At 34.2% G+C, this 9,474-nt stretch overlaps 2 long non-coding RNA genes across 2 annotated transcripts; both read right to left on the reverse strand.

Annotated features, from left to right (window-relative positions):
* Nucleotides 1–2,231: 2,231 nt before the first annotated feature.
* On the reverse strand, nucleotides 2,232–6,411 carry LOC145820400 (uncharacterized). Its single transcript, XR_014361865.1, has 4 exons — nucleotides 5,402–6,411; nucleotides 4,974–5,068; nucleotides 3,788–3,845; nucleotides 2,232–2,559 (listed from the first exon to the last, which is right to left on the reverse strand). It is a non-coding gene; the product is annotated as an uncharacterized LOC145820400 (long non-coding RNA).
* Nucleotides 6,412–6,427: 16 nt separating this feature from the next.
* Nucleotides 6,428–6,996, reverse strand: LOC145820401 (uncharacterized). Its single transcript, XR_014361866.1, has 3 exons — nucleotides 6,859–6,996; nucleotides 6,645–6,780; nucleotides 6,428–6,554 (listed from the first exon to the last, which is right to left on the reverse strand). It is a non-coding gene; the product is annotated as an uncharacterized LOC145820401 (long non-coding RNA).
* Between the last annotated feature and the right edge of the window lie 2,478 nt (nucleotides 6,997–9,474).

Consider the following 9,474-nt stretch of genomic DNA (forward strand, 5'->3'; position numbering starts at 1 on the left):
TTAGAATTAGATTTCTAAAAGGCGAGTGATCAAAACAGATGTTTGGTCATTGTAGATTTTGTGAAAGTAGGTTGAAGAGAAATAATATGCAAGAAGGTAAAAGAGTATGAATTGAAGTGCTTGTTGAAGGAGCACTAGAAGAGGTTTGTCGACATCAAATTGGGCATTAAATACGCACAAGTGCATTTGTTGGACAATCTTCACTGTATTTAAATAAATAAATTATGTTTGTGTACTTAACAACAAACAGAACACAGAAGAAATAAAGGAAAAGAGAGAGATTATTTGATTACAAAAATCAAACCAATAAATAAAAATATATTTTTATTTTGTTACAAAAATAAAATCAAAATTTGATTTAAACAAATAATAATAAAACAGAAAATAAATTAACAACATACTTGATTAATTTTTTGAACAAACTTTTGATCAAGTCCAATGTTTAACACTGGGTCCTTAAGACAGATTCGCCCTCTCCACGGTACTTCCAGATTTGCGGACGTCTATATCCTAGGATAAAATGATCAACAACGAATAAATGCAGCACTACAATTTATTCGCACAACGAACACACTTTGTGTTTAAATTCTTTCTCACAAGAAAATAATGCAGCGAAATGCAGAATTTGAGGACGAAAATTCAGTGAGTAATCCAAATGAGGTCCTGTCTTATTTATAGATGGAAATGTGGCTGTTTGTTTTGAATTAAACAAGTACCAAACCTGTTTGAACAAGTGCAAGACCTGTTCGGCACTGTTGAATAGATAATCGAATCTGTTCGGTTTAATTTGCACAAATTTGAATTTGTTTCGGCGGTGGCAGCACGTGTGTTTATATTGGGTCCAATGGGTCTAGCCCATAACCTCCCTCTCTACAAAACTTGGGTGCCCCTTGGGGCCTACCCCAAGTTCCAATCCCATGGCTTATAAACCCATAAAATTTTTCCCACCAAACCAATGCGGGACAAACCATTATTCAAACCATAGGGAATTTCCACCAAAAACTCCATTTCCATGGAGCTCTCTTTGAATTCAATTTCCCATTCACCCGATAATTATTTTGAGTAACCAAATATACCATGTGAATCATAACGCGGCATAGAACGCGTTACCACTTAGACCCGCGAAATTCACAGCATGGGTTCCACCTAAAAATTAGACCAAAGTTGAGGAAAAATTATGTTTTTCCAAAACTTTCAAAATCATTTCTAACACATGCCATTTCTTATTTGCATACACGTAAATCTGCACAAGTTCCATGTCTTTGTAGATCGACTTCATGACTCTTTCTAGATTGGGTTGTGATTCTTGGCAATGGTTTCCATATAACAATTGAATTGTATTGACAATGTTTATGATTAGATCAAAAAGAGTTTTGACTTCATTTTTTAGGGTATTGTAATGGCTACATGGGTTTTGATATTCTTGTTTGTGTTTGTTAATGTATTTTGTGTTACGCTAATCTAGCTAGTGTCCTTACCAATCAAGTGAGATTGTGTTTTGATGTTAGTTAATCACTTTGAAAATTGGTTGAGATTGCATTAGGCTATGGCAAGTTTACCAATACTATAGACTAATTTTTTTAGGGTAATCAATTATGTATACAAGCCACAAGTCTTGGTCCAAGGAGACTATGGCAATTGAATTGATTATACATACAAGCCACAACACATTTGCAAGCCGATCGATTTTACAATCAATTGTACTTACATGGGACATTCATGAAACTAAGTTCAAACAAAGTGTTTATAATTGATTGTGCAATCGATTATGTAACCATTTGTCATCTCAACTCAATAATGTAACCATTTGTCATTCCAACTCAATTGAAAGGAAATCAATTGTCTGCATAATCCAATTATTCTTTTAATGTTGACATAGTTCTTGTTGCAAATTATATTTTTTTTGCATTTAAAAGGTTTGTAAAATGCATCATGGAAGCAATTAGTTGCAAACTAGTATTTGATCAAGTTAGCAACCTTCTCAAAAGAAAGAAAAACAATCGGTGGCCAAAAGCTCTTTGGTGGTCATGTTGCTAAAATTTACATTTTTTTATTAAATTTATTGAACTATGAAAAGTATATCATCATGTTCAAGAAATGCTATCAAAGAGCTGGCAATTACTAAAAAATCTTTACCATAATAGTTTGTGAATACAATAAAATATCTTTAATAACAAAATTAGTCAGAATTCTATTTTCATCCAAAAATATAAAAAAATTCAACTAACAAGTATAAAAATTCAATTCATTCAACACAAACTCTAACAAGGATTAAATAATTACATTGTCCTCACAAAATAACATATATTTCACCACTTACAAAAACTAGAGAGCTTATACACAAATTTATCGAAAATGTAAATTCTACATATTTTTATATTCAAAATAAACAAACAAATAAAGAGGAAATCAACTATAATTTTCCCAACAGTATTTACATATAGCACCCAAAAATATTAGGAAGCTTCCAAATAGCCACTATGTCAACTCATGAATCTAGCTTCAGCACTTGTGTTGCTTCTTCAAAGTACTTTTGCATCTGACTCCTCCCAATTTGACCTGGAAATTTATTTCAGAGTCATTCTTGGTACAAAATATATGGGACATCATTTGAATGCACATGTTGCTTATTTTCCTTATTTATTAACAATACATAAAATAAAGCAGATTTACAATATAGCAGACAACAAGAAGCTAGTAACCAGACATAGATATTAGATATCGCATTTTAACAGATGAAGACAAGTTTTTTTTAAAAATTTAATTCTTTTTTTTTTTTTTTTGGTTTCCTTTTTTTTGTTGTAGCTAAGGTTTCATGACACTACAAGATTGAAGAAAATTCTTCATGATTCAAAAGAAAGCTTGGTATCCAACTCAATTAGAAATTCAAGTCAGATATAAAAAATAAAAGTAAAAAACATTAGTCTTCAAGTCACTTTACTAAGCTACTAACTCTATACCTACCCAAAAAAAAGCTACTAACTCTATCAACTTCAATAAATATTTGTCAACCAATAACAAATTTCAAAGAAGTCAAAAGCTAATAACTAATCCTGGGTGTATGTATCTTGGCTATTAAACTGCTGATGCGTTTTTGTGTTATGTGAAAAATATGCATGTCTATGAGTCAGTTTGTGTGTGAACAGAACAAAATTAAAATTTTGAGCATTTGGCTTTTGAAGTAAAAAGTTGAAATTCTATTTTTATTAACAACTTAAATAATCAATACTATTGCACTTGTAATTGCAGATTGAATAAGAACGATTTAAATATATTGATGACAAAAAATTCCTAAAACACCTTACTTTCCAAGCTACAGACCGCCCAAGATCCTTCGCAAGTAGAATCTAAAAGAAAAAAAACATGAAAACCTTCAAAATATAAATCTAAGAGATTGGAAGTATCACTAAACCAATGTTCTCATTATCTCAATCCTTTCTCATTCCATTTTTATCATATTTCATTCCAATTTACATTGGTTAATATCCATCATAAATCATCACATCTGATGCCACAAATCAAAAATAAATATCTATATGTCAAGGTACATTGTGCTCAAATATCATAAAGTCTCAAGAGGTTGAAACATACAAAAAAGATTCTATGTTGCAGAAATAATAAAAACAGTCTACGCATCCAAACTGAGGACAAGGCAGCAAAATAAAGGCAAGGCAGCAAAAATAAAGGCAAGGAGGAAACCAGTTCAGAATCCACCAACATGGCCAAAAATAATAATAATAATTAAAAATAAAAATAAGAAGAGGAAAGAGCTCATTGAAACACATACCAAAGATGAAGCAATTACACAACCAAAAACCAGTGCCAGAGAATGAAGAAGCCTCTTCCTACAGTCAATACCTACTTAATGAGAATATATCTTCAATTCTAAGAGGAAATGAGAACACTGCAATGTTAATGAACAAGACAACAATAGCATAGGGAAATTAACGACGAAGAAAATAACAACATTCAATTTAACGCGCTTAAAATTAAATGGGTATAAAACTAATGAATGAGCAAAATGCGGAAACAGGTTTTAAAAGCAGACAACAACAACTTCTAACATTGTCATATTTCCCCTGGTGCATGCAGGAAAAATCATAGTTGGGTGGACAATGGAATTCCATGTAGCTGGTTGTGGAAGGAACACTTTTAAAAAAAAAAAAAACACGAATTCACACAAAGCCAATGTTATCAAAAAATGACCTTCTACAGCTACTTCATAAAGGAACACTGACCATTTTTCGAATTCTGTGGCATATTGACAACATGCCAAAGACAACCATTGACCACAAATTTTTAGGTTAACTAAGCTCATTGTATAATAAGATTTGATGCCCTCCGAGCCAAACGGGTATGAAGCAAACATAATTTAATATGAAGTCAAACATTACTTAGATCTTTTGTCATATATATATGAAGCAAACATCTGAAAAATTGTTTATTATGCTCCAAACACTACTTAGATCTTTTGTCCTCGAAAATGAGTTTAACTAACCAAATAAGAAAATAGAAAAACAAGCAAAGCAGTGTCATTTTGTGACATAGGAGTTGCTGCTGCACTTAGGGGGCAGTAACCCCAAACTTGGTCCGAGTCCACCCTCAACCAAAATTATGTTCTTTATTGATCGATTAAAATATTTCTAAAGTTTCAAATACACTGATATTGATTTTCAGAGCCATATATATATATATATATATATCTTTTAGCCTTGGCTAATTTTATTCTTGCCAGTAGTACCCTAATTCCTTTTTAATCATTGTCATAAAATAGAATTTCACAAAAGTAGAGCAGTTTACTGTAAAACATAATTAGCACTTCATGCTTTCATAAAGATTTCATTGTCCTAAAAATCTAAAAAAAATCATATCTGTAATAAACTTGTAATGAAAGGTTAATCTAATATCCATCAAACCTCACATATCAAAGAAACACAATAACTGAAGAATGGAAGGAATGAATTAGCACTCACAAATAGGGAAGGACATTTCTTTCCAGATTGTGTGTGTTTATGGTTACACACTACTGTCTTTGATTTGCAGTGAATTGTTCCAATGTTATGAGCACCTACTCAGAAAATGAAACAAAAGTACCCAGTTAGGTGTAAGTGTCTTTCTTCAACCTTTTACATCATAATCCTTTTTCAGTGTTCAATTTCTTTTGCTTTCCTAAGTTTCCTGAGTCACCAAACAACGCAATCCAGAATAAATAACACAGAATTTGAATTGCAATAACATCAGAGAAAGAAGTTGGAGGGCTCAAGCCAATTGACAAACAACAAAATTCATGCAAAAGGTAAAGGAGATGCATTAAAAAAAAAAAAAAACCATGGATTTCTTTTCCTTGAGAAAAATTTAGGAAGAAAGAGAAATATCAAGAATTAAGAACAAGAAATTTCACCTCATTGAAACAATCATGGAAGACGAGCCGCAATAATGCTCATTGACATTGGAGCAGACTTCGTACAGACAGCGAACCTTTAATTGGATGATTTACCCAGCTTGGGGGCAAGATTCGCGGTAGAAATCATATTTGAGTGAACTGGGATTGCAAGTTAAATAGCCCCCATCACTCGTTTAAAAGGTGAGAGAGAAGGTCCAATAACCTAATAATTCAGCAAAAATATTCAGACTAAGGGCATTTCAAGTTACCAAAATGCCAAAGGTAATAAGAAACTGAAGTTGTGTGCATATTAGCATCTGGTTGTAACTCCTGTGGAGAAAGAAAGTGAAGTACAAGGTATAAAGCTAGAGAGAAGTCATAGACGTTAAAAAATCCCATTTTATAGGAGTTCAAAATTTTCAATTTACACTTTAATCCCTTTATTGCCTTTACTTGCAAAATCATGCAACAATATTAACTGTATCTAATTCAAATATTGTTTAAATCTCTATAGGTTTTTTTAGGAATAAATCTCTATAGTTAAATATTCACAATTCTTCAAGCCAAATACAAAGATGCCTGCTATGCTACAGATACAGCCTCTATCAACATCAAAAATATTTCACAAAAGCCTACATATACATTGATAAGCCTCTTCCTCCAAAAAAAACTATTTAACCATCCACCACCAGAAAGCCATATCCAAATGAAGGATGCATAACCCACTATACAAAATGATATTAGAATCTTAACTGGGATAATCAACTGCTCTTTGAAAATAAATGAAGTTATTACTTTTATCAATTCAATTTTAGATAGGCCACACTTCTTCTCACTACTAAAAAAAGTACATTTTGCGACCGCTACAAGCTGTCGCAAAAAGTAGAAATACAGTCGCAAAAAGTTTTTTTGCGACGGCCCATGCAACGGCAAATGGGGGATGCAAATATGGGGATGGAAAATAATTTTTGTGACGGGCAAACTTATTGTGTCTGCCATTTTGAGCAATGCTTATTTGGCTGTCCTAGCTTGCCACCTGTGCATTGACAAAAGAGTTAGAACTGCTAGAACTAGCACTGTTCTGTATCATCAATAAATAGTTCAATTATGAACAAAAAATAATACCTCCTCTCTCTCTTCTTCTCTGGCTCATCAAATGCTGCCTTCTCAGCTTGCAAAAATCAATATAATCCCAAACATCAACAATTGGGGGAAAAAAAATTCAAAACAATAAAACTTGCTTTTGAAGGGCAAAACCAACATCTTTTTTGTTCAACACAAGAAAGAGTCCTCATTTGGGGAAACCTATTCATCTTTTATCAATAAGTTAGGTACCAGCAAGCATCCCAAAAGCTCCCAAAGGCTCTAACTTGGCCCGGTAGATACTTGAATGTTCCCTGGAGACACCACACATACATTAATTACAAAGATTTGAAAAACATGAATGTGGTTCAGAACCTTGACTTCATACGAACAGATTAGAATTCAAAAGCTCACAAAGCCAATGCACCAAATTGACACTTAGACATGCAACTCTTTCCGACATTTCATCGAACACCATTCGAGCGAAGCAATGGCTGTCGCTCTGAAGGACTGCTCTTTCCTCTGTCTGTCTTCATGGTCTCTTCTTCGTCTTCGCTCCCCTCTCTCTCTCTCTCTCTCTCTCTTGAACACACCTCTCTCCAGCTAGTTTTTCTCTATTTTTTCCTTTTTTTTTTCTTTTTCTTTTTCTTTGTTTTTTTGCTAGGACCAGTGAGTAGATATTTAGGCAAAATTTTAGGAGGAAATTTTAATTTAGGCAAAATTTTGGAGGGTTTGTTTAAATATTGAAAACAAATTTGAATTTGGGACAAAATTTTGTAGTAAAAATTGATCTTAATTTATATATATTTTTTAAGTTTTATTATTTATATTTGTAATTTTACCTTTATTAAAGTTTAATTAATATTTTGAATGAAAAAACAAATTTAGGAAATTTTATGATTTTAATCAATAAATAATAATTATATTAAAAAATAATTACTATTATGTTATTAATAATTTATTATTTAATTATTAATAGTTATTTCAAATAGTAACAAATTTAATTAATATTAACATTAAAGTAATTTAACATTTTAAATTAAATTAATAAATTAATCGAACAATTATAAGCCCAAAGTTATAGTTAATTAATAAATATTTTGACACTTACCAATCAATCCTATTAATTAGATTTAATTAAGTCTAAATATTCATGATGACAATGTAACATACCAGAGTACAACAAAAACATATTAAAAAAAATAGAGAGATTGAAAGATACCGGAGAAAATGGTGATTGGTATCGTCGGAGAGCACAAGCAAGGAAGTGAAATGGAGAGTGACACAGAGTGTGAGTGGAGATGGAGAGCAAAACCAAAATGGAGAGAGACAAAGGGAGAGTAAGTGACTAAAATTCTATGTGGGAAATGGAAATGAGTTGGTGAGATTAGAAAGGAGAGAGACAGTCGGTGATGATGAATGGTATTGGGTTGGTGGGATTTTAGACGCACAATCTGCCAACGTTGGTTTTTGTTCCAAATTTGGAAGGGAAATAGAAACTTACATGACACAATACTCACATGTGCATCATGTGTTAAGGGTGCTGGGTCCTATATTATTGAACATATAACTTGTACGGGAAAGAAATAACCCTTCTCGTATAATCTTGTTGACCAAGTCTGCGCTCCTCCGAACGTCGTCGCTTTGTCACCTGAAAACACAAACGTGAGCTAGCCGGCGGGTGTGTGCTGGAAACCTCTCCGATGCCTAAGTCAGTAAGCTTGACAAATAGACAAAAGCTCTATGTATTCAGGAAGCAAAATTGTATTACCTCTCCAAAGGTGATATTGTGAGTTTTTATAGGTTCCGTGTGGCACAATCCTAGTAGGACTTTTACTTCTCCAGGCAAAGTCCTCCTAGGATTCATACTCCTGAAAGATAATGTTTATCCTTCAACCCCCCCTCACTGCTTAAACCAAGTGAGATGGTTCTTCTATGGCCGGGCTCCAACATGACCGAGGTAATCAGGGCTATACTGACCCGTAGAGTAGGCTGAACTACCTTTAGTTCGGTTCTCCTTTCCACTACTCCTTATCTCGATTCCTCATGTACAAAGAATGGTGTGGTTAGACCGAGCTACCCAATAGCAAGGTTCTGACCGGTCTAACCACAATACGTCATAACCGGGCTAACTCTGACACCGGACTAACTTCAAAGCGTCTTCAAACCGGCCTAACTCCAAGTCTCTTCCGGACCGGAGTAACTTCAAGCCTTTCGCCAACCGGAGTAACTTTACATCTCTCTTGGACCGGAGTAACTTTACACCTCTCTTGGCCGGAGTAACTTTACACCTTCCTTGGGCCGGAGTAACCCCATGACCTTTTTACTCAGCTCTTCGTACTGTGGCCCACAACGGCCCATTACCCAGCTCGGCCCAATTTACACATAAATTACCCTCTCAATTGCCCCTTAATCCCATCTGCGAAGCATGATAGGGATTACCTGTATATCAGCCGAGCTAAACTATCTTTTAGCCTGTCCAGCCGAGCCAAAGCCTTTTAGCTTTTTCAGCCGAGCTAAAAAACCCCTTTTAAGCATATCCAGCCGAGCTAATTACACACCAGGCTCTGTTTGTCTGGTCAAAACGTCTCTTCAATTACTGCATCTGAATCGATTCCCATTCTCACGACACGTGGCAGGTTATCATTTGCCATCCACAGCTGTAACGCCGCCCTCGTGCTTCGCAATATTTGAACAGTTCCCGCCTTCAGCTCTTTCACAAACACAAAAACCCTTTCTCATTTCAAAATCACTCACCATACTCTAAACCTCCATTGCTCTTCAACCTCTGAGCTCGCGTTCTTCATTGCTGCTGCTCTCATCCCCAGTTCTCGCCTCCTCATCTGGTAAGTACTGCATATCTATCTTGCTTTCCTTGTTTTTGCACGTTCATGCTCTGCAATCCATAGCTTTTGGTGTTCGTAGTTGGAAAACACCTTTCTGCTTCCACTTATGTTTTTCCTGAAAAACTTAGCCATAGAACACTCGAATACATAATATCCTGTAGA

The sequence above is a fragment of the Camellia sinensis genome, chromosome 2 (assembly GCF_055761805.1).
Source record: "Camellia sinensis isolate YWXY chromosome 2, ASM5576180v1, whole genome shotgun sequence".
In the NCBI taxonomy this organism is placed as follows: Eukaryota; Viridiplantae; Streptophyta; class Magnoliopsida; order Ericales; family Theaceae; genus Camellia; species Camellia sinensis.